Below are 23,492 nucleotides of genomic sequence, written 5' to 3'. Positions count from 1 at the left end.
CTGGTATAAAAAAACAGTTCAATTACGTTTATCTAGTACTGACAACGATTTTTTAATTTGATTAGCACATTATTTTTATTCTCGTCATTTTTATTTTAATGGTCGAGAAATTAATTCTCATTCTACTAGTAAATCATACCAAGTTTTTAGTTTATTTTCTAATACTTGTTATTTAATTTGGCTTCATTGAAATGAAGAAGGTATTTATCGCTTACCTACACATTTTGCAGAATATTTTTCTATTTATACATTATCATTTTGAGCTATACGAAATGGTCAATGGATAGGAAATTATTTTTATATTTATGTAAATCAACTTAATAATCAAGAAAAAGAACTCTTAATAAGTTTAATTGAAGATAAATTAGGGTTTAAATCCAAATTAGCTAAAAATAATACAATATTAGCTATTTATAATCCTGAAAAATTAAGAGAACTAATAAAACCATATTTTCATACTACACAAATTAATCGATTAATTAAAAAATAATTTCTATAAATAAAATTAGTGCCCAAAAAATTAGGGAGATATTATATCATTATTATAAAATAATATATCATACATAATTTCATATTATGTTTAACGACTAATCCGCTATCCATTTCAAATTTAACGAAATGGGTTATATAGTCTAGTCAATAATGAAAATTATTGAAGCAAAATATTTATTGCTTAGTAATATTAACGATTTCCATTCATCATTAGCACCTACAGTTGAATTAGGTTCACAATGGCCTCCTAGAGGAATTGAAGCATTAAACCCATTTGCTATTCCATTATTAAATACTATTTTATTATTATCTAGTGGTAGAACTGTAACATATGCACATCATGCATTAATTCAAAAAGATCGAAAAGCTACATTATTAGGAATTGCTCTTACTTTAGTATTTGCTATTATTTTCACAGCTCTTCAAGGTGTAGAATATAGAAATGCTGGATTTACTATTGCTGATGGAGTATATGGATCATGTTTCTATTTTGGAACAGGATTTCATGGATTCCATGTTATCATTGGTACATTATTCATTGGAGTAGCATTTTACCGTATTATTAGATATCACATGACTAATACACATCATTTAGGATTTGAATCATCTATTCTATATTGGCATTAAAAATTATCTTCTCGTATACTTAACTAAAAATAAAAAGTTATTGTCTCCGTTAAGTGCCATTCAATTATAAAAATTTCAAAAAATATAAATATATATAATATGAATCATATATATTTATATATGACTAACGACTATTTAATAAAACTTTAATAAGTTATAGTCTAATCAATAATGATAATTATTGAATAAAATTAAATTTAATTAATAATCAATGTTCGTTGATGTAGTATGGTTATTCCTATATGTATCAATTTACTGGTGGGGTTCTTAGAAAACTCGCAGTTAAAAAATGAAAAGATATTAAGCAAATTTAATGGATCCCTTTTCTAAAAATTTTAACTTAAATTTAACTCTCCTTATGATTTTTATAGTTTTAGGGGGTGAATCTTTTCACTAGTTTTTTAATTAATTTCAGCTCCGCGCTGCTACGGACTTGTTTTTAAATTTTGTCTCACAAGCGCGCAGCTAAAATTAAAAACAAGAAATACTTAAAGGATAAATACAATAAAAAATATCACAAGTTATTTAAAATTTTAAAAACGCTAAATCCCCTATTTTGTCTTTTATCTTTTATAGAAATTTTATTTTTAACTATGCGCTTTAATCTAACTTCGTATTTATAGCAGCAACTTCCTACGTGCTACCACTACAACATCTTATGGTGCTTTCAGCTAATTTTAGTGGTTTAAGTTGTGTATTGCAATTACTTTTTTATTGTAAGATTTATACTTCGAGAAATTGTATTAAGAATATAACCCTCTAATAAATATCTTTATAATTATTCATTTCTTTAATTTTAGAGTAAGTTTTATGCCTTAAGAAATCTTAAATTTAAATGAGGCGGAATTAAATTTTATTTTAAAGTAGGATATAGTAAAAGCAAGCAAATGTGCCGAAATTGGTAGCCGGGCCTTGCTTAGGACAAGGTGCTTATTAAAGTTTATGGGTTCAAGTCCCTTCGTTTGTATATGCCAAATAAAATAATGAAGATATGTTATTATAGTACCTTTAACTTAACGGTAGAGTTGCTGTTTTCGGCACAGTCGGTATTGGTTCGATCCCAATAGGGTACTTTAAATTAATTTATTTAGAAGAAGAATAAAAGTTAAATCTGATATAAAAATTAAAAGAAATAGACAATTACTATCTATTGATTATATTATTAGATTTTTAAATATTAATTAATTTATGACCTAATATCGATTAGAAAGGTTAGCATTCTAATAAAATTATATAATTTAATAATTATAATATAAATGGATATCGTATAGTGGTTATTACTCCCGACTTCCAATCGGAAAACACCAGTTCGAGTCTGGTTATCCATAAATTCTTTTTATAAAAATTTTAGTAAAATTTTAATAAAACGATTGCTCCTTTAGTTGTAGTTATATAAAAAATTAGAAGTGTGCGTACAACCTCTTAACAGTAAAAATATAAATTTTTATATGTCATTTTATAATTTTATATTAAAATTATTTTTAATTGCCTTTAATATATTTCTCTTATGTTAAAAATAAATTATATATATATAGTATATATAGTTTTTTTTTATTTAATAAAAGTTATATTAAATAAAAATATTTATATAAAAATATTTTTTTATATAAACGATCATTTATTAAAAAAAAAGTTTAGCCAAATGAATTTTTTAATTTATGAGAGATATTTGAAGATTATATTTAATATAAAACATATATATAAATCCTATTAAATATAGCATTAAAAAGGTTCTAATTACTTTTTAAATATTTATTTATTAATATCAAATATTTATACAATTTTGTTTAATTTTATTTAATGATTATATTTTTGAGTACTCCTAAATCTAACTAAAATAAAAAAAAATTTTTTTTTATTTCATTTAGCTTGCTATTTTTAAAAATTTCTAAATATTAATGAAAGAAATAAACTTGCGGAATAGTTCTTAATAAAATAATCATATTATACAGAAATTAAGTTTAAATTTAATTGCCCAAATAAGTTTAAATAAAAATAGAAGTAAAAATATAAAAAAGTTTAAGTATAATTTTTATTAAAGTTAAAGTAAAAATTTAAGTTAAAGTTAAAGTTTAAAATTAAAAAGGGTTAAAAAATATTAAATGATTACAAGAAGATTATTTAGTTTAATAACAGTCGTTGCGCTGCCAACCATAAAAATTTCCCCATTATTTTTAATTCGAAGAACATCTTTAGTATTATTAGGTGGAAGTATTATTAGTTATAATAGAATTCATCCTGAGGTAATAGAATCAGGATTAGGTACATTAAGTGGATTAATAGAAGTTACACCAGTATCAGAATCAAGAGATAGATTAATTTGTAGAACAGGAAGAAGAATTATATTAAGATGGAGACCAGTAAAAATAAATAAAGAAGTAAATAAAAATCAAATAAGATTAAAAACAGAATTAAGAAATATTTCAGAATATTCATTAATTATTTTATTTACAACATGTGGAGCATCATTATTAATTTCAAGTAGAGATTTAATTTCAATATATTTAAGTATTGAATTACAATCTTTTGCTGTATATATTTTAGCTGCTTTATATCGAGATTCAGAATCAGCAACATCAGCAGGATTAAAATATTTCTTATTAGGAGGTTTATCATCTGGATTAATTTTATTAGGTTCAGGATTAATTTATGCATATACAGGATTAACTAATTTTGAAAGTATTTTTTCATTATTATCTGTTAATGGTATTAATAATTTAACTGATGATTTAGGACCATGTGTTATAGGTTTAAGAATTATAGTTATTGGTTTCTTATTTAAAATTGCTGCTGCACCATTTCATAATTGGGCACCAGATGTTTATGATGGAACACCAACAATTGTAACAACATGGTTAACTATTATACCAAAAATTTCTATTTTTGTATTATTATTAGAATTACAAATAGGATTAAGAAATAATAGAAGAACATATTCAGTAATATCAAATTTAAATGATAGAACTTTTAGTATAGATGTATTTAAAAATTTATTATTAACTTCAGCATTATTATCATTAATTATTGGTACAGTTGTAGGTTTAGCACAATATCGTATTAAACGATTATTTGCATATAGTACAATTTCTCATGTAGGATTTTTATTATTAGCATTAGGTATTAATAGTGAAGAATCTATTGAATCATTTTTATTTTATTTAATGCAATATACTATTACTAATTTAAATGCTTTCTTAATTGTATTAAGATTTGGATATATTATTAATAGATATACATTTAATAAATCTACTGATATTCAATTTATTAGTGATTTAAAAGGACAATTCTATAAAAATCCTTTATTAGGTTTAGCTTTAACAATTTGTTTATTTTCAATAGCAGGTGTTCCACCATTAATTGGATTTTTTGGAAAACAAGCTGTATTATATGCTTCAACACATAGAGGTTTATATTTCTTATCATTAGTAGCAATTGTAGTATCAGTAATTAGTGCATCTTACTACTTAAAAATTGTACGAGTAATTCATTTTGAATCATATGAAAATAAAAATGAATTAAATAAATCATCAGTATCAGAAATTTTATTAACTAATGTACATAGTTTTACTATTGCTACATTAACAATGATTATTGCATTATATGCATTATATCCAACAATTATTATAAATAGCACAACACTATTGGCTTTAACATTATTTAATATTTAAATGACAGCATTAAAAATTACATTTATTTTTGTACCAATTTTAGTAGCTATTTTATTAATACTTAATTTATTATTAGCTCCACATCGACCTGATTCAGAAAAAACAACTGCATATGAATGTGGATATTCACCTATTTTTGGACAAACACGTACACCTTTCTCTATTCAATATTATTTAGTAGGAATTTTATTCTTAGTATTTGATTTAGAAGTGCTTTTACTTTATCCATTAGCAGTTACCTTATATAATGTGTCTATTTATGGTTTTATTATTGCAACAATTTTCTTTGTTGTATTAACATTAGGATTTGTATACGAAATTTCTGTTGGAGCATTATATTTCACAGATCAACGATCTGCAATTAACAAACGAACTATTCAAGCCCCTAAATTCAATCAACGAAAAGGAGTACGTATAATACATACTTCTGCAGTAAATATAAATAAAAAAGACGCTAAATCTAAAGTAAATAATTATTCTTCTATAAGATATTTTAAAATAATTCAGGAAAAAGATAATTAACAGGAAACTGATAATATTTATTTAATTGCTAAACGTATTATTAGAGAAAAAACACTTGTAACATCAGATATTCTTAACTTATTAGCTCCGCGCTGCTACGTACTTGTTTTTTAATTTTGTAAGACAAAATTAAAAAAGTCGCCGTGCGGAGCGCGCAGCTAAAAAATTTTAATTTAAGTATTACAAAAAAGGGTTTTTATAAATTAACTTCTATTAGACCTATTGATTTAAAGTTCTCTATCGGCCAATACGAATGATCTTTACCAAATAATTATCGAGATAAACAAAAAAATACTATTTGTGGTATATATATGTTTATCTGTAATATTACAAATGAAGTATATATTGGTAGTAGTGTAGATTTAGCTGTTCGAATTCGCTATTATTTAAAACCTTGAAATCCATTAATAAATAAATCAATTTACAATAAAGATATAATAAAGATTTTTTATAGGAGAATCTATAAGTAATTTTTTTAAATTAATATAATTTTAATGTATCAATTATCTATAAATATTTTAAATGGGATAAGCGTTTTTTATTTGTAATTTAATTAAGGAAAAAAGAATTAAGATATTTTGTAAAAGATTATATAAATATAAAGTTAAATCTTTATATTTATATAATTAAAATTATTAGCTATGCGCTCCGCATTTTTTATATGTATTGTATTATTATTTATTACAAAGTAATAATTAGATGAAACAATTATTTTTATAACTATAAAATATTAATTTCATTTAATAAATATGTTTTTTACAAGAACTATTTTATATAGATAAAATTGAACCTTCTTTAAATAAAATAATTTTCTAATGTGTCTTATTACTATAACAGAAATTATGATATGGACGAATGATCCCTAGAAAGTAATAATAATGTATAAATTTATTAGAAGTGTTATATTAATATACATTAAGTTATTTGTAAATTATTTAAAAAATAGCTATAAAAGAGATTCTTGGAAGTATATTATAATAATACAATTATATGTCTAGAGAAATATAAAAATTTTTAATATTTTCCGTTTAATTCATTGAAAAAAATAATTATCTAATTTTTTAAATTATAAATAATTCCTTTAGGGATCTAAGGGTAGAGACAGATTTTGATTTTTACACATTTTTTAATAGTACCTCTTTTAATAACTCTCTTATATATGCTAAAACTTTATAAAGTAACAAGAAAGAAGAGAAGGCATTAAAACCAAAATCCTCTATATTGTAATTGAAAACTTAAATGCGAAATATTGATTAAATATATACATATAATTACGGATATATAAAAACATAATAAAAAATAAAATAAAAAAAAAAATGAACATGATGATAAAAAAATTAATTAACTTTATAAAATATTTTTATGAATTTTTAAATAAAATTAAAAAATCTTTAAAATATAGTTTTATAAAAAAACAACCAACAATCTTAAATAATTATTTAAGTAGTAAAAATAAAATATCAGTAATTTATTACACAAATATAAATATAATTTTATATTTTATATCTATAGCTCGAATTTTTTTATATAAAAATAAAAAAATTATTTTAATTAATTTAGTTGAGAATTTATACATTATTTTAATAGGTTTATTATGTATCTGTATTTTTTATAGAATAAAAAATAAAAAATACAACATAAAAATTTTTATTAAAGTATTACTATCTTTCTCAGGTTTTACTCTTTATTGGCATTACCTATTATTGCTAATGGAGAAGGAGTTCCGATTTCTTCTGAAGAGATAGTTGAATTAAATGCTTTTACTAATGGTACTAGACAATCCGGAAATAATAATAGTTTTGATTATAATAAATGATTTGAAAGGCTATAAATTCAGCAAAAACAAATTAGATTGTTGAATGATCCTAAAAGAATGGAAAAGCTTCGTATTGAACAGAAAAGATAGACTTGCTCAAGAGTCTAAATATAAAAGAATTAATAATGATAAGTTTCTTGAAAAATTAATAGGAGATATGTAAATTAAATAGGAAGAATTAACAAAAATAGTAAGAGAACTTAACTATCATAATTCTTCAGATTTTATAAAAATATTTCCTAAAAATAATCAATAAATTATATATTTTAAGTTATTCTTAATCTATATAAACACAAATAAATCCCGAGATAAGATAAATTAAAATTTAAGTTCCCTAAAAAGTTAAAAATCTAATTTTTAATATATTATAAAATCATATATCCCTGTGACTCCTGCCCTAAAATTTTTATAAAAACGGAATGAAGTAATAAGAATGAGTTTGAAAAATTTAATCTAATATAGAATTAAAGAAGAAACTAAAGTAGTATAAAAAATTAAAAGTTCTTAATTTAATAAATAAATAATTTTAAATGAATTTTTAAGAAGTTCTTTGCTCTGCATTTAATTTTGTATAATAATAAAAAAAAAAGGAATTTATTTAGCTTTTTTATATTATATGTATAATTAAAAAACAAAAGAAAAATACATAAAAGTAGTAGACTATTTTAATTAGAAATAATCTTATTTTAATTTTAAATATTAAAAATTATAAAAAATTTATTTTAACATGTTACAAGCAGCAAAATATATCGGAGCTGGATTAGCAGCTATTGGATTAACAGGTGCCGGAATTGGTATTGGTTCAGTATTCTCATCATTAATTGCAGGAACAGCACGAAACCCTGCATTACGAGGACAATTATTCACATATGCTATTTTAGGGTTCGCTCTAGCTGAAGCTACAGGGCTTTTCGCATTAATGGTATCTTTCTTAGTACTATACTCATAATTTATTAATGAAAAATTATTTTAATAATTTTATGGGGTTTTTAAATAAACCCCTAAGTAGAAAAGTTATAAATTCATTAGAAAAATTAAATAATAAAGGTCTTAGATATAAAAAAATAATTAAAAGTTTATTAAAGGAAGTAGATATAGGACAAAATACTAAAAATCCTTATATTTTAGTAAGACGTTTATTAAAAGATAAAAAAATCTAGTTTAACATTTCTTGAACTTAATGAAGTACTTGAAAATTCCTTAAATTTTACGATTACGTAAAAAGAATTTAATGCCTTATTATTTTTAATTTAAGTTAATGTACCATATTCTTAAGTGATTTATTAGTGTTATTGGTTGAAATTTAAGTAAGTCTCATCACAATAGAGATTTTAATCGAAAAGCCGGAGTATACATTTTTATAAATAAAATATAAAGTTTTAAGTTTTATTTCTATTTAGATATTAAATCTCTAAATAAAATATAAAGTTTTAAGTTTTATTTAGATATTAAATTTCTACAGGATAAGGAGGAATGTTGTATAAGGAACAATAGAGGTAAAGTATAAAAAATTTATATATTGTAATTGAAAACTTAAATGTGAAATATTGATTAAACATACACATATATTATAGATATATTTAAAATTAAAAACCAGCTCCGCGCTGCGACTCCTACGGATTTTTTGTAAAGTCGCTCTACGCAGCTAATAAAAAATAAAATAAAAAATAAAACAAAACAAATATGATAAAAAAATACAAAATAAAATTTATAACAAGAAATGAACAATCTGTTGTATATAGTTTTACAAAAAAAGAACAAACAGCCTTAAATAATTCTTTAAGTAATATAAATAAAATATCTGAAATATTTTTATCAAGTATAAAAATTTTATACAATAATAAAGATAGAAATTATAGTAGAGATAAAGTAGATATAACATATTATTATTATGTTATAGATAATATAGATAATGATAAATGTATAAACGCTAATCATATTAATAATATAGGAACATTATTAAGAAAGATAAGTAATATACCTATAAAATTAAATTTTCATGAATTAAAATATCCTTATTTAGATAGAGATATTTTAAGAAAATATATTGGATTACAGACAGAACATATAAAATTTGAACGAATTAAAGAAAATTTATTTAATGCAATTCCTTTAATAGATAAAAATATAATTAAATCAAATGATAATAATATTTCTAATATTACTGGTGTTAGTATTGAAGTTTCTGGACGATTAACTACAGAACGTGTACGTCCACGACAAACTAAATCAATTGGAAAAATAGGTTCATTTATTCAAAGAAATAGATTAACTATATTAAATAAAGGTTCACATACTATTAAAAATAAAAATGGTGCATTAACTATTAAAACTAGAATTAACCAACAATTAACTCCCCTATTTTCTTTAACTTTCGAAAATTAAAGTTAGATTTATATTATTCTATTTAGTTACATTTTTATTCTAATTCTGCGTATAAATGCTCCAAAGTCCTAGAAAGTTATTTTTATTTAATTGATATAAAATTATGGGGGTTATTTTATAGCTAGCTAGAGAGTTTATTTTATTTTTTTATATGCTATTTATATTTCAATTAATATTAGCTGCGCGCTCCGCTTTTTTCTATAATTTTATACAAAATTATAGAAAAAACTAGTCCGCGGAGCTGCTATATTTATATTAATATTTGTTTTTAGGAGGTAATATTTTATTTTTAATTTAGCTGAATACTTATTTTTAATTTAGCTGAATACTTATTTTTAATTTCCTTATATTATATAATATCATATATAAGTATCATATAATATGGATATTAAGGTGTAAGTAATCAAAGTGATTGTTAAGGATGCCTAGCAAACATTTATTTAAAGGAGGTCAGACAGCAAGACCATAATGTTACTGAATGTATTTGAAAAATAGGTGTATAAAAAGACCACTGAGCCTTCCACCCCCACAGGGGGTAGAAGAATAGAGAGGAATCTTTTGACGCTGTGAAGGATTTTAATAGAAAATCTAGTGTCTCATTAAATAAAGATAAACAAGTAGATGCTTCAAAGAGCAGTGTCATAGTATCTTCGGGTTTAAATGTTGTTGTTATTCATTGGACCGTTTTTATAGCGTGCGAGTAACAACTCGGCTGTGGCAGTGTAGCAGAATAAAGTAACGTTCCTAAGGAAAACCAATTATTATATACGCAGTGAACTGAAACATCTAAGTAACTGTAGGAAAGGAAATCAACCGAGACTCCATAAGTAGTGGTGAGCGAAAATGGATTAGCCTATTTAAAATATTTTTGTTTAGAAAAGCTTGGAAAAGTTTTTACCCGTAGAAGGTAATAGTCCTGTAAATTCAATTATATTTTAATTAAACATATTGAGCGGAAGAAAATCTGCTTGATTATTGGGGAACCATCCTCAAAGGCTAAGTATAAATGTTTAGCGATAGTGTAAAGTAACGTGAGTGAAAGGTGAAAAGTGTGTCGGTGACAGTAGTGAAATAGATCCTGAATTAATTATCATATAAGCAATTAAAGCAATTCTATTCGTAAGAAAAATAAGAATGTTATAATGTACCTTTTGTATAATGGGTTAATTGCAAGCCCTATTAAAATATTCTTATTTTAATATAAACTGACTCAAGGCTATTATTAGCCGGTATAAATATATATATATTATTATATATTCTCTATTATTTTATAGATATATTAATTATTTTTATATTTTATTATTTTATAGATATATTAATATTCTATTTTATAGAATTTTAGGTGTTATATAAAAAATTATATATTCTTAAATATATTTTATGCTAACGGTAAAAACCTTATTTTAGGCAATACCGTGAGTTATAAAAATAATAATTAAAAAAGTTAAATAATTCTTTTCTAAATAATTTTTATAACTTGTAACGACTCCTATTTAATAGGATCTATAAAAAAATTATAGATTAAAGGTCAGCAATTTAATAACTTTAAATATATATTATTTTTAGATTGAATAAATAAAATTTCAATAAAAAGAAAAGAATATATATTTTTATTAGTTCAGAAGCGTGAAGCTAATAATTAAATTGAAGGTATAGTCTGATCTAATATGTAAATATTAGTATAACATAGATGTAGCGAGTTGATGGTAGTAGCAAGGTTAAAAGCCCTAGCGAAAGCGACTGAATTTTTGTGGATTTATAGTTACTATCTTCAGACCCGAAACTTAGTGATCTATCCATAACCAGATTATTAATAAGATCGAATGGTTCAATGTTGCATTATTGTCCAATGAGTTATGGATTGTAGGCGAAAGGCCAATCTGACTAAGATATAGCTGGTATTCCTCGAAACATATTTAGGTATGACTTTCTTTTTATATTTATGCGGGTACAGCACTGATTACTATACCATTATGGTTTAATTGGGGGGTTGTTAAAACTCTATCATTAGTAGTTAATCTCGGAACAACATAAATCAATGAAGAAATTTCAGACTGCTCATGATAAGGTGGGTAGTCGAGACGGAAACAGCCGTGAACATAGAATAAGGTCCCAAAATAATAATTAAGTGAAAATAAGGAAGTTGTGGTCCTAATACAGCTATAAAGTTTGCTTGGTAGTGGCAATCTTTTAATGAAAGTGTAACAACTTAGTAGTCTAACGGAACACAGCACCGACAATTAACGGGTCTAGATTATTTACCGAAACTATGTCTTATTATTTATAATTATATAAGACTATTATTAATGAATTTGATTTTTTATTTTTTGTATTTATATAATTTATAAAAGTCTTATTTATTATAATAATACTATAATTATTAATAATTTTGAGTAGAGGAGCATTCAGTATGGTAGAAAAATAGTGTTTCATTATTTAGACATTACTGAAGAGATTATGCTAACATGAGTAACGTAGAAAGAAGATATAATTCTTCTCGCCGAATACGAAAGGGTTTCTTAGAAATGTTAAACAGCTTTGATTGAAAACGGTCTCTAAGATTTATGATTAAGATATTAATATATAATCGATGAGTTTATTTTTACCACTCGAATGAGTCTAGAAAGTCTTTGACCAAGAAAATAATAAAAATGAGTTTTACCGTACCCTAAACTGACACAAGTTCGTGAGTAGAGAATACTAAGGCGTAGAGATAATACTGTATAAGGAACTCGGCAAAATGCGTCCGTACGTTCAACAATAAGGGCGACCTAAAATTATTAGGTGTCACATAATCGTGAAGCACAACTGTTTACCAAAAACACAGGTATCTGCTATGTAATATTACATTGTATAGGTGCTGAATCTTGTCCGATGTCTTGAGTATAAAATTGATAGAGAAAGATTAACTTAACTTAATAAACTTAATATTAATCTTATGAACATTATAAGTCTATTTTTCTAATTTTATAATAAATCTTGTTTTAAATATGATTGATTCTCTTATGGGATGATATTTAAAGTATTGTTTATATTAAACTTTATAAATATTTATTATAAGTTTATTATAAATTAGTTATCTTAATTAGTAATAGTAAAATTTAGGGTAAATCAAGGGTACTATTGATCCAAAAATGTTAATATTATTTATTGTTTTAATGTATGGAAGAGGATCGTTCCATCAAGAAGTTTTTTTAGTAGTTATTAATTGAAACTCTGATCAATGACAGACTTAACTATAAGGTTTTTAATAGTAGCGAAATTCCTTGGCCGTTAAATGCGGTCCTGCATGAATAGAGTAATGATGCTTCAGCTGTCTCATACAGTATCTCAGTGAAATTGAATTAGCCGTGAAGATGCGGTTTAAGTGTGGGTAGACGGGAAGACCCTATGCAGCTTTACTATAACTAGTTTCTGTTCTTATCTAAAGATTGTAAGACAGGTATGAGGAGTATTATTTAAAAAATAATAGATGTAAAATCTCTGTTAAACTTTTTAAATGAATACACAAGTGAGAAACTCTAGAACATGAAAACATAGAAATTTATTTTTATGGGATGAGATCTAACCCTTAATAGGGAACATTGGCTAGTGGGTAGTTTAACTGGGACGGTAGCCTCCAATAGTGTATCGGAGGCCTTCAAAGGTATGTTTAAATTAGATGGAAACTAATTCATTATGTAGAATGAAATAAAATGTAAAGATAAAAGCATGCTTAACTGCTAGATTGATAAATCAAGCAGATACGTAAGTAGGACTTAGTGATCCGGTGATTCTTTATGGAAAGGTCATCGCTTAAGAAATAAAAGTTACGCTAGGGATAACAGGGTAATAGCTCTCGAGAGTTCATATTGTCAGAGCTGTTTGCCACCTCGATGTCGACTCACCTTCACCTCTTGGTGCACAAGCTAAGAAGGGTTCTGCTGTTCGCAGATTAAAAAGGTACGCGAGTTGGGTTCAATACGATGTGAGTCAGTATGGTTCCTATCTTCCACACTCAGAATAGTCGAATTTAGATGGGTCTTTAGTACGAAAGGACCGAGATCTGCGTTTCTCTGGTGTACCAATTGTTGATAAAAATCGGCACCGTTGGGTAGCTAAAAACGTTAAGGATAAAAGCTGAAAGCATATAAGCTATTGAAGTCTACTAAAGGAGACTAATCCTTTGAAATAATTAATAACTTAAGAATTTCAGAGGTAGGTAAGAAATAGACTATTTCTTTAATAGGTCACATGTGTATATTTCGTAAGAAGTTTTAGCTTAGTGATACTAATTTACCAATTGACTTACACCTACCATATTACCCCCAATTTTTACCCATGGGCTTACAAGTGGTTACTTGTACACGAGTTGCAACCTCGATGTATTTGGGTTCAATTCCCAATGAGCCCTTAATATAGTAAGGAAAATTCTAATTTATACTATATTCATTAAAATTTTATAATTACTATTATAAAATTTTAATTTTATTTTATTTTATTTTATTAACTACTATCTTTATTTATTAAAAATGATATATAAAAAATTAATAAATATAAAATTTATTTCAATTACCTCTAAAAACTTTAAAGTTTATAAAACTAATAGAATTAATATATAATTATATTTATATATTTATATATATATATTGATTCAGTAAAGTTATAAAGAAATCTAAGTATAATTAATTTAGACAGATAGGATTTTTCATAGTTCTTTCAGTAAAAATCATAAAAAAAATGTATTAATAAGACTAAAAAATATTTAGAATTATAGATATTTAAGGTATAATTAGTAGAATAAAGGGAGCTTAAATATTTTAAATTATAAAAACTTTATTCTACGAGTATACTATAAATTCATAGTTAATACTACTTGAATTATTTTATTAATTGAGATTTTGAATTTTATTGTAAATATGAGACTAAAAATATTTAGCTGCGCGCTCCGCACGGCGACTTTTTTAATAGAGAAAAGAAATAATAGATAAAATTTTTTATGGAAAATCAATACCTTTAAACAATTTAGCTCCGAGGACTAATTTTGGAACAAAATTATAAAAAAAGCGCAGCTTAAATTATATAAAATAGTAAAAATTCTTTAATTTTATTTGTTTATAGAGTAAGAGTTATACTTTATTTATATTTATACTTAATATTATATTTTATACGATTTTTATTTTTAAGTTTTTTATTTCATACTTTATAGTACTATTATAATTAATAGATTTTAATATATAATTATATTTTTATTGGACCCCTAGCAATTAATATTGCTAGTCCTATGGGACTGGGGGTTATATTTTTTATAATTATACAGAAAAATCGGAGGATAATAATTATTTTTAAGTTTTTTATTTATGGACTCCTTGAACTCCGCTTTTTCTATAATTTTCTTATAAAAAAATGGCCTTATGTACTTTTTATATTTTAGCTCCGCTTTTTGTCTTACAAAAAGCTAAAATTTTCTAGATTTAGGATATAAAAATTATTAAAACTACTTATCTGGATTTAGGCTCATTAAATTTTATAATTTAATGTGGGCTGCTAAAGAAATATAAATTATATTCTTTATATTAAATATTCTCAGAGAATTATATTATAAATATATAAAAATATAAGCTCTCAGCAGAATTTATGATAAAAATAGTATAAGAAATAAAGGAGAAAGAATTATATAATAAATATAAAATAAAATTATAAATTTTTAGAGGAGCGTAGTATAATGGTAGTATAGTTGATTCCAATCCAATTTGTGGGAGTTCGATTCTTCCCGCTCCTGCATTTTTAAAGGGATTAGATTAGTGGTTATATCGTGGCTGTTACATAGCTAAGACAAAGGTTCAATTCCTTTATTCCTTAATATTAATATATAGTTTTAGGAACTTTAGAGTTTAGTTTATTATTATTTTATACTTTTATATAAATATAAAATATATATTACTTATTATTATTAATAATATAATAAAAAAGGGATGATAGTATAACTGGTTAATACACTATCTTGTCAGGATAGCTTATGGCGGTTCGAATCCGCTTCATCTCGTTAAAATTAAATTAAATTATTAGGAGCTAAATTATTATTTGTTAATATTTTTTATTAAGAACTAAATTATTCTTAATTATAATGATAAATTAATGTATAATTGTATAAATTAATAATTTTAGACAATTACCATATAATTAATTAAAAATTGTATCATGATTTTTATAAATATGTCATGAATATTATAAAAAATAAACATATATTTTAAAGTAAAATAAGTGATGTATGTATTTTTATTTTTTTAGTGCAGCTTAATAAATTATTGTTCCACTTCTGATTATCACTTATTTTATCTCTCTTGTCCTATGATTATCTTAAAATTAATTTTAATCTGATTAAAAGTTAAATTTGATTTAATTTAATTAAAAAATTTTTACTATACTTTATGTAAGATATAAATATCTAAATCTAAATAAAAATGTAAAATAAATTTTATTAAGCTACGACTTTTCACTTAAAAATTATAATATTAGTTAAATTTAAGAAAGGAAATTAAAACAGTTATAAAATAAATTTATTAATAATTTTTAGCTCTGGAGCCCATGAGATTTTTTATGATTTTTCCAGCTCCGAGGACTTATTTTGGAACAAAATTATAAAATTAAGTCCGTAGGACGCGTGGCTAATTTTATAATAAAAATAATAACGGAAAGAATGGGAATTGAACCCATAAGAACTTACGTTCATTCAGATAGCAACTGAAGCGCCTCACCTATAGCAAGTCTTTCCAAAATTCTTAGTAAGAACTAATAAATATAAAATAGTAATAATAATAAATATATTATTTTATATTGCTTAAAAATAAGGAGAACAACAGGGCTCGAACCTGCGACACACTGATTAAAAGTCAGCCACTCTACCAACTGAGTTATATTCTCTATAAAATAAAATATAAATAAATGTTATTTTATTTATAATTAGAATAAAAATATTCTTTCTTGATTAAAAATATATAAATAAAAATAATGTTATTATAAAATTTAAAAAAGTAACTGAACTAAACTGACTCGAACAGTTAATTTCCTCAACCAAAATGAGGCGAGTTGCCAATTACTCTATAGTTCATAGATATAAAATTATTATTATTACCGAAAACTGGAATCGAACCAATAATTTAAATTTACAAGATTTATGTTATACCATTTAACTATTCCGGCTTTTCATTTTTATTAACGCCAACCGGATTCGAACCGGTGTTGCTTAAGTGAAGGCTAAGCGAATTAACCTATTATTCGATGGCGTCTTTTTTATCCTTTATATTTTTATAAATACATTAATTAAATTAATTTAAATTATTCAATTTTTTATATTTTTAAATATAAATTTATTACATATTATATATATAATATAATACGCGATACAGGGATTCGAACCCCAATACTTGGATCATGAGACCAATATGTTGCCATTACATTATACCGCTTACAAGCAGAGAGACTCGAACTCTCACGTCTAGTGACATCTTTTCTTAAGAAAGACATGGCTACCATTTCATCATGCTTGTTTAATAAATAATAAATATTATTTTTTAATAATATATTATATAAAATATAAATATATTCCTTTCTTTTAATAAATTAATGATAAAAATTTTAAATCCTTTTTCATTTATTCTTATTGCGCAGCTAAATTATTTTAGGAACAACTGAAATTCTTTTTATTTTTATTCCTCCGATTTTTATTTTTAGTTCCATGTAGGGGCAACGTAAAGTAAATTAGTTACTGCTACATGAATATCATTTAAAATAATATTTGGGAAAATACCTAATACGAATCTAGGAATTAATAATCTAGCTAAAATAGCAAATTCACGTCGATTTACATCTTTAAATTGAGGTAAAAATTCTGAATATGCACCAAAAGCTATTCGATTGAATAGGAAAATACTATAACATGCTGAAAGTACAATACCTGTTGCAGCTAATACACCAATAACAGGAGATCGTTGGAATACCCCAGATAATGCTATAAATTCTCCAGCCCAATTTAATGATAATGGAATACCCATGTTAGCAATAGTTCTTAAGAAGAATAATAATGCAAAAATAGGCATATATACTACTAATCCACGATAATATCGAATAATTCGATTATGTCCACGATCGTAAATTACTCCTCCAACTAAAGTGAATAAAGCTGGAGAAATAAAACCATGTGCAATAGATAATGCAATAGCTCCTTCAATACCAATAATTGTATTTGAAAATAAACCTAATACTACAATAGCCATATGACTAATTGAAGAATAAGCTACTAACATTTTAAAATCTACTTGTCGAATAGTTGCTAATGATGAATAAATTAATGTTACAATTCCAATAGTTTGTACTAATGGTGAAAAATAATTTGTAGCATCTGGCATAATATCAATTAATACTCGTAAGAAACCATATGTTGCAAGTTTTAAGAATAATCCTGCTAATAGAATTGATCCAGCTAATGGAGCTTCTGCATGAGCACGTGGTAACCATACATGTAATGGGAAAAGAGGTGTTTTAACAGCAAATGATAAAAAGAAAGCTAACCATAAAATTTTTTGACTTTCTGGATTAATATTAGATAATGAAATAACTGTAAAATCTGTACTTCCTACATTATAATAAATAACCATAATAGCTAATAACATAAATAATGAACCAGCTAATGTATATAAAAATAATAAGAATGAAGCTCGAATTCGTGTAATTGAACCACCCCAAATACCTACAACTAAGAACATTGGAATTAATACAGCTTCGAAGAAAATATAAAATAACATTAAATCTAATACTACAAAAACTGCAATTAATAATGTTTCCATTAATAAAAATGCAATATAATAATATTTATATCCAAATTCTAAATTATTCCAATTAGCTAATAAACATAATGGTGTAATAAATGTTGTTAATAATACAAAGTATAAACTAATTCCATCAATTCCAATATGTAAATGACAAAAATTTAATGTATTATATTCTTGTACAAATTGATATTGTAATGAACCTGAATCAAATCTTACCCATAAAAATAATGATAAAGTAAAATTAATTATTGCTGTAATTATTCTTCTTTGTTTAATTTGTGTTATATTATTTATTGGTAATATAATTAATCTACCAATAATAGGAATTAATAATAATCTTGTTAACATGTTTTTTTTTTATTTTTTTATTATTTTTAAATACTAAATTGTTCCTTCTTTAAAATTATTATTTTTTTAAATATATATTAATATATTATTTAAACTATTTTAAGATTTTTTTTACCTATTCGCTTTTACTTAGTTTATTGAATAATAAAAATGGGCGCTTGTAAGACAAAACGGAATTATTAGATTTTTGTGTATATATTTAATATATTTTTAATTAAGCTCCGAGGACTTGTTTTTCTATAATTTTGTTCCAAAATTATATAAAAAGCGGAGCGCGCAGGTAAAATAACCTTCATTTCATTAGCTGCGCGGACTTCTTTTTTGTCTAACAAAATGCGGAGCTAATTTTTCTTTGAGTATATTCATTTATCTTTTATTTCTTAACTTTTATAGAAACATACATATACGATATATAAATATAAATTAAATTCAAATTAATATTATTATAATAATAAGTTATTTTAAAATTAATGGAAAAGGCATGGGGACAGAAATAATAGTTAATATTATTATATAATAGATTATAGACTTTGCCCCACTGCACGCTAAATATTAAAATTTAAAAAATAATCTGATATTTTTTGGTATTTATTATAATATATATATTAAAATGGGCTGGCTAGGCGACTTTTTTATAATTTTGCAACAAAATTATATAAACAAGTTCGTAGCAGTTAAAAAACAGATAAATTATAATAACATTTCTCTTAAAAAGATAAAAAATTTCTGTCTTAGAAGTATAAAAAAGTAATATGAGATATAATATATTATAAGAAATAAGCTTTAACCTTTAAAAGGATTAAAGGAGAGATACCCCTAATTGGTAAGGGAGCTGGCTGTAAACCAGTCAGATTTTTATCTATTGCAGGTTCAAGTCCTGCTCTCTTCAAGGTAAGACTAATTTAATGGTAAAATGCTTCATTGTGGTTGAAGTCACCTCAGTTCGATTCTGTGGTTTTACCCGAGGAAAAATAGTATTATTAATAAAATAAATATAAAAACTGAAAAATTATTTGTCCCATTTTTTAGTTATAAATATTAAAAAGTTATAGTTTAATAGAGTTTTTATAAAGATTAATAATATATATCCCTCTTTTCATTTCAAATAAAATAAAATTTTGAAATGAAAAGGATAAAATTTTTTAATAGTTAAAAGTAAATAGGAAGATCTGAAAATGTATAAAAATATAAAATGACAAGAGTTGTGGTAATTTAGAAAAAATAAAAGTAATAAATTTTTAAGAGTATTAACGCCTATGTTTTATTTAAGATATTTTTTTAATTATATTTAAATGATATTAATTAAAAAAAATTGAATAATAATAGTTATTAACTAAATACAGAAACCAGTTTATAGAAAATTTTTATCCTTAAATATAAATAATACAGCTGGAATAGTTTAATTGGTAAAACTTGCCTTTCATAGTGGCACAAAAAAGGTTCAAATCCTTTTTCCAGCTTAATAATAATATATATATATATATATATATTTCAAAATTAGAAATTTAAAAGTAAAAACTGAAAATATTTCAGTATAGAAAGATACTATTAAAAGTTTAAAGGCTATAATTAACTTATTTATATAATTATGAGAGCTAATATAATAATATTATTCTAATAGAGAATTGTGTTAAAGATGGATTTATTGATATTTATTTTTGAATTGAAGGTTATTTATAAAAATACATGAATATATTTAAGAAATTTAGAAGGAAGTTTATAAATTGAACCTCTAAAAGATGAATTAGACTAATTTATTATAAAACATGATCTAATTTCATATTCAATTAATATTAATAATAAACAATATATTATTTAATATCTTAAAAAAATTATATATTTTATATATATATATTATATATAGAACATAATTCAAATAAAGAATGGGAAAATGTATATAATAATATAACTCCTAAATAAAATATTATATATATTTTAATATTTGAATAGGATATTAAGAATAATCTAAATAAAGTAGCGAGAATTATATCTAATAATAATTACTTAAATAATAATTTTATTGAGAATTATTTTTTGATTAAGAAAATAGGAGTAGAGAGGGGAATGAGAGAATTAAATAGTTTTAACAGATCGTAAACATAATACAATAGGTCCTAACATAGCTAATAATAAAATAATACTTGCAATTAATAACCATAATGATCCATAAGTATAAAGACCTTGTCCAATAGCTTCAATTTGTAAGAATTGTGAAAATCTTTGATCAGGTGAAATATTAGCAAATGTTATATGTACAGATGAACCAATAGATGAACTATCAATACCTAAAAATAAACCATTAAGATAATGGAATAATGATAATGGTAATCCACCTGCTTCTTTATATGTATTTGGAATTAATGATAAGATTTCATAAAAAATAATGAACCAACAATTAATCCTAAAGGTAAATTTTTAGTATATTCTCGACCAACTGAAACAATTTCTGTAATATTAATATTTAACATCATAACAACGAATAAGAATAAAATAGCAATAGCTCCAACATAAACAATTAAGTATGAAATACCAACGAATCCTACACCTAATAATAATAAATATCCAGCTGCATTAACAAAAACCGAAATTAAAAATAAAACTGAAATAACTGGATTTTTTGATGTAATTACTAAAATACCTGATAATAATACTCCAAATCCTAATAAATCTAATAAAAATGTATTCATATTTTATAATAATTATAATAATTTTTAATTAGTAACTTTCTTTAGTATTTAAATTTTATGTTCTTTAACTTTTATAAGTTGTAAACGTGTAAGCAATAAATTGTAAACTAATAGGTAATACTTAAAATCTTTTTGTTTTAAGTTGATTTTTTATCTTAACTAGTCCCTAGAAAGAATTGAACTTTCTTCTTGATATTAACAGTATCCTGCTTTACCATTAAGCTATAGGGACATTTTTTATATATGAATAAATTATTTGAAAATATTTTTTTCTTATTTTTTTTTTTACTGAAGACAAAACGGAGCTTATTATATTTCATATTTATTTATTTCACACCTTAATCAGGTAAGCAGGACTTGAACCTGCAACCCCACACTCCCAAAGCATGTATTCTACCAATTGAACTATCACCTGTATTTTTTTTTTATATATTATTTTAGTCTTAAGACTTCGAGGCTTATATTTTATTTCTTATATATTAAAAGAATATAATGCTCCGCGCTCCGCTTTTTTATATAATTTTGGAACAAAATTATATAAAAACAAGTCCGTAGGACGCGGAGCTAATTTTATATTAGAAACACAATGTTATTTTATATTTATTCTTTTTAGCATGTAAATTGTATAAATTTATATAGAGTTCTAATATATATTATGACATAATATTCATTTGGTAAAATTTAATAAATGTATATTCTTGAAAATAAATATTATGTATTTTTTTTTACTGTTAATATGTTAATATTCTTAAAATTAGTCTAGAAATAATAATTATTTAATACTATTTAATTTTATTTTTCTATTTTCTGCGCGCTCCGCATTTTTTCTATAATTTTATAGAAAATAAGTCCGCAGAGCAATATTTACTAATTTTTTAGTTAGCTGCGCGGCGCGCTCCGCTTTTTCTATAGTTTTGTTCCAAAATTATAGAAAGTCCGCGGTTATTTATATTAATACTTTAAAAAATAAATTATTTCTTTAATTGTTACGCAGCACAGAGCTAAAAATGCGCCTTTTGTCACGGAGTTAATAAACTTATATTCCTCAATCTTATCTCTTTATTTTTATTTCTTGGATAAATCTAGTTTTATATTGAATATATTGAAAAAATATTATAGATAAATTAAAATTATGGATTATTATATAGAAAATTATTACTGTTAATTGTTTTAATTTAAAAATCTTTAAATTATAATAACACTTGAAACAAAAAATTATATTTTAAATATGTAACTGAATAATTAATTTAATGTTAATTATCTCATTTGGATTAATATAGTATATATTGTTATCATTAATTAACCAATATATATTATAAAGAATAGAATCGTTTTTATTTTTTTAATTCACTTTCTTTTTTCTTGTCTTGAATATTTTATAAAATATAAATTAAAAAAAAAAAATATAAAATATAAAATTAAAATATAAATATAAAATATAAAATATAAAATATAAGTATATTATAAATAAAATAAAACAGTATTTATAAAAATATTAAAGATTAGTCGCAGTTTAATATGTATGATTTAATATTGGAGAAGTTTATAAATTTTCCCATTATAAATTCATGCAACATATTAATTTTAGTATATCTTAGATATTAAAGGATTAAATATAAGGTTAAAATTTTATAAGTTTAGGCAAGTTATTAACTTTAAAATATATATTAATGTTATATTGCCAGAAGGAGACTTGAACTTCTTCACCGAATCTTCAGTTCGGTGCTCTACCAGTTGAGCTATCTGAGCTTTATTTTATACTCTTGAGTAAAATATAATTTTCAATTATTCGAGAGTTTATTTATATATGTTTTATATTTATTTTAAAGTTAAAAATAGTATAATATAATGGAGAAAATGAGAAATTGAACTCATACGGCTGTGTTGCAAACACAGAATACTACCTTTATATGATTCCCCCCTTTCCTTTTATCTGTTATCGTTTTTATTTTTTTTTCTTACTTTCTTCTCAAGATTTAAAATTTATGTAAAAATACAATTTAAAGTTTTTTAAAAATATTGCTCCGCGGACTGTTTTTCTATAATTTTGTTCGAAAATTTTAGAAAAAAGCGGAGCGCGCAGCTAAACTATAATATAACTTTTATTATATAACTAAATTATAAAGAGTTATAAAAA

General features: G+C 23.5%; 12 non-coding genes across 12 annotated transcripts; 6 read left to right on the top strand and 6 right to left on the bottom strand.

Annotated features, from left to right (window-relative positions):
* Positions 1-2,121: 2,121 nt before the first annotated feature.
* Positions 2,122-2,192, top strand: EHS24_005572. Its single transcript has one exon. It is a non-coding gene; the product is annotated as a tRNA-Arg (tRNA).
* A 183-nt stretch (positions 2,193-2,375) lies between these two features.
* EHS24_005571 lies at positions 2,376-2,447 on the top strand. Its single transcript has one exon. It is a non-coding gene; the product is annotated as a tRNA-Gly (tRNA).
* Positions 2,448-15,200: 12,753 nt separating this feature from the next.
* On the top strand, positions 15,201-15,271 carry EHS24_005570. The gene has a single exon. It is a non-coding gene; the product is annotated as a tRNA-Trp (tRNA).
* A 190-nt stretch (positions 15,272-15,461) lies between these two features.
* On the top strand, positions 15,462-15,535 carry EHS24_005569. The gene has a single exon. It is a non-coding gene; the product is annotated as a tRNA-Asp (tRNA).
* Positions 15,536-16,340: 805 nt separating this feature from the next.
* On the bottom strand, positions 16,341-16,413 carry EHS24_005568. Its single transcript has one exon. It is a non-coding gene; the product is annotated as a tRNA-Lys (tRNA).
* Positions 16,414-16,621: 208 nt separating this feature from the next.
* On the bottom strand, positions 16,622-16,692 carry EHS24_005567. Its single transcript has one exon. It is a non-coding gene; the product is annotated as a tRNA-Thr (tRNA).
* Positions 16,693-16,887: 195 nt separating this feature from the next.
* EHS24_005566 lies at positions 16,888-16,958 on the bottom strand. The gene has a single exon. It is a non-coding gene; the product is annotated as a tRNA-Met (tRNA).
* A 2,601-nt stretch (positions 16,959-19,559) lies between these two features.
* Positions 19,560-19,630, top strand: EHS24_005565. The gene has a single exon. It is a non-coding gene; the product is annotated as a tRNA-His (tRNA).
* Positions 19,631-20,056: 426 nt separating this feature from the next.
* Positions 20,057-20,128, top strand: EHS24_005564. Its single transcript has one exon. It is a non-coding gene; the product is annotated as a tRNA-Met (tRNA).
* A 1,388-nt stretch (positions 20,129-21,516) lies between these two features.
* EHS24_005563 lies at positions 21,517-21,587 on the bottom strand. Its single transcript has one exon. It is a non-coding gene; the product is annotated as a tRNA-Asn (tRNA).
* Positions 21,588-21,697: 110 nt separating this feature from the next.
* On the bottom strand, positions 21,698-21,770 carry EHS24_005562. The gene has a single exon. It is a non-coding gene; the product is annotated as a tRNA-Pro (tRNA).
* A 1,264-nt stretch (positions 21,771-23,034) lies between these two features.
* On the bottom strand, positions 23,035-23,104 carry EHS24_005561. The gene has a single exon. It is a non-coding gene; the product is annotated as a tRNA-Phe (tRNA).
* Positions 23,105-23,492: the final 388 nt, after the last annotated feature.

Source organism: Apiotrichum porosum (genome assembly GCF_003942205.1).
Source record: "Apiotrichum porosum strain DSM 27194 chromosome Unknown scaffold_25, whole genome shotgun sequence".
In the NCBI taxonomy this organism is placed as follows: domain Eukaryota; kingdom Fungi; phylum Basidiomycota; class Tremellomycetes; order Trichosporonales; family Trichosporonaceae; genus Apiotrichum; species Apiotrichum porosum.
The sequence above is the reverse complement of the archived record's forward strand: the minus strand, read 5'-3'. Positions and strand labels throughout refer to the sequence as shown.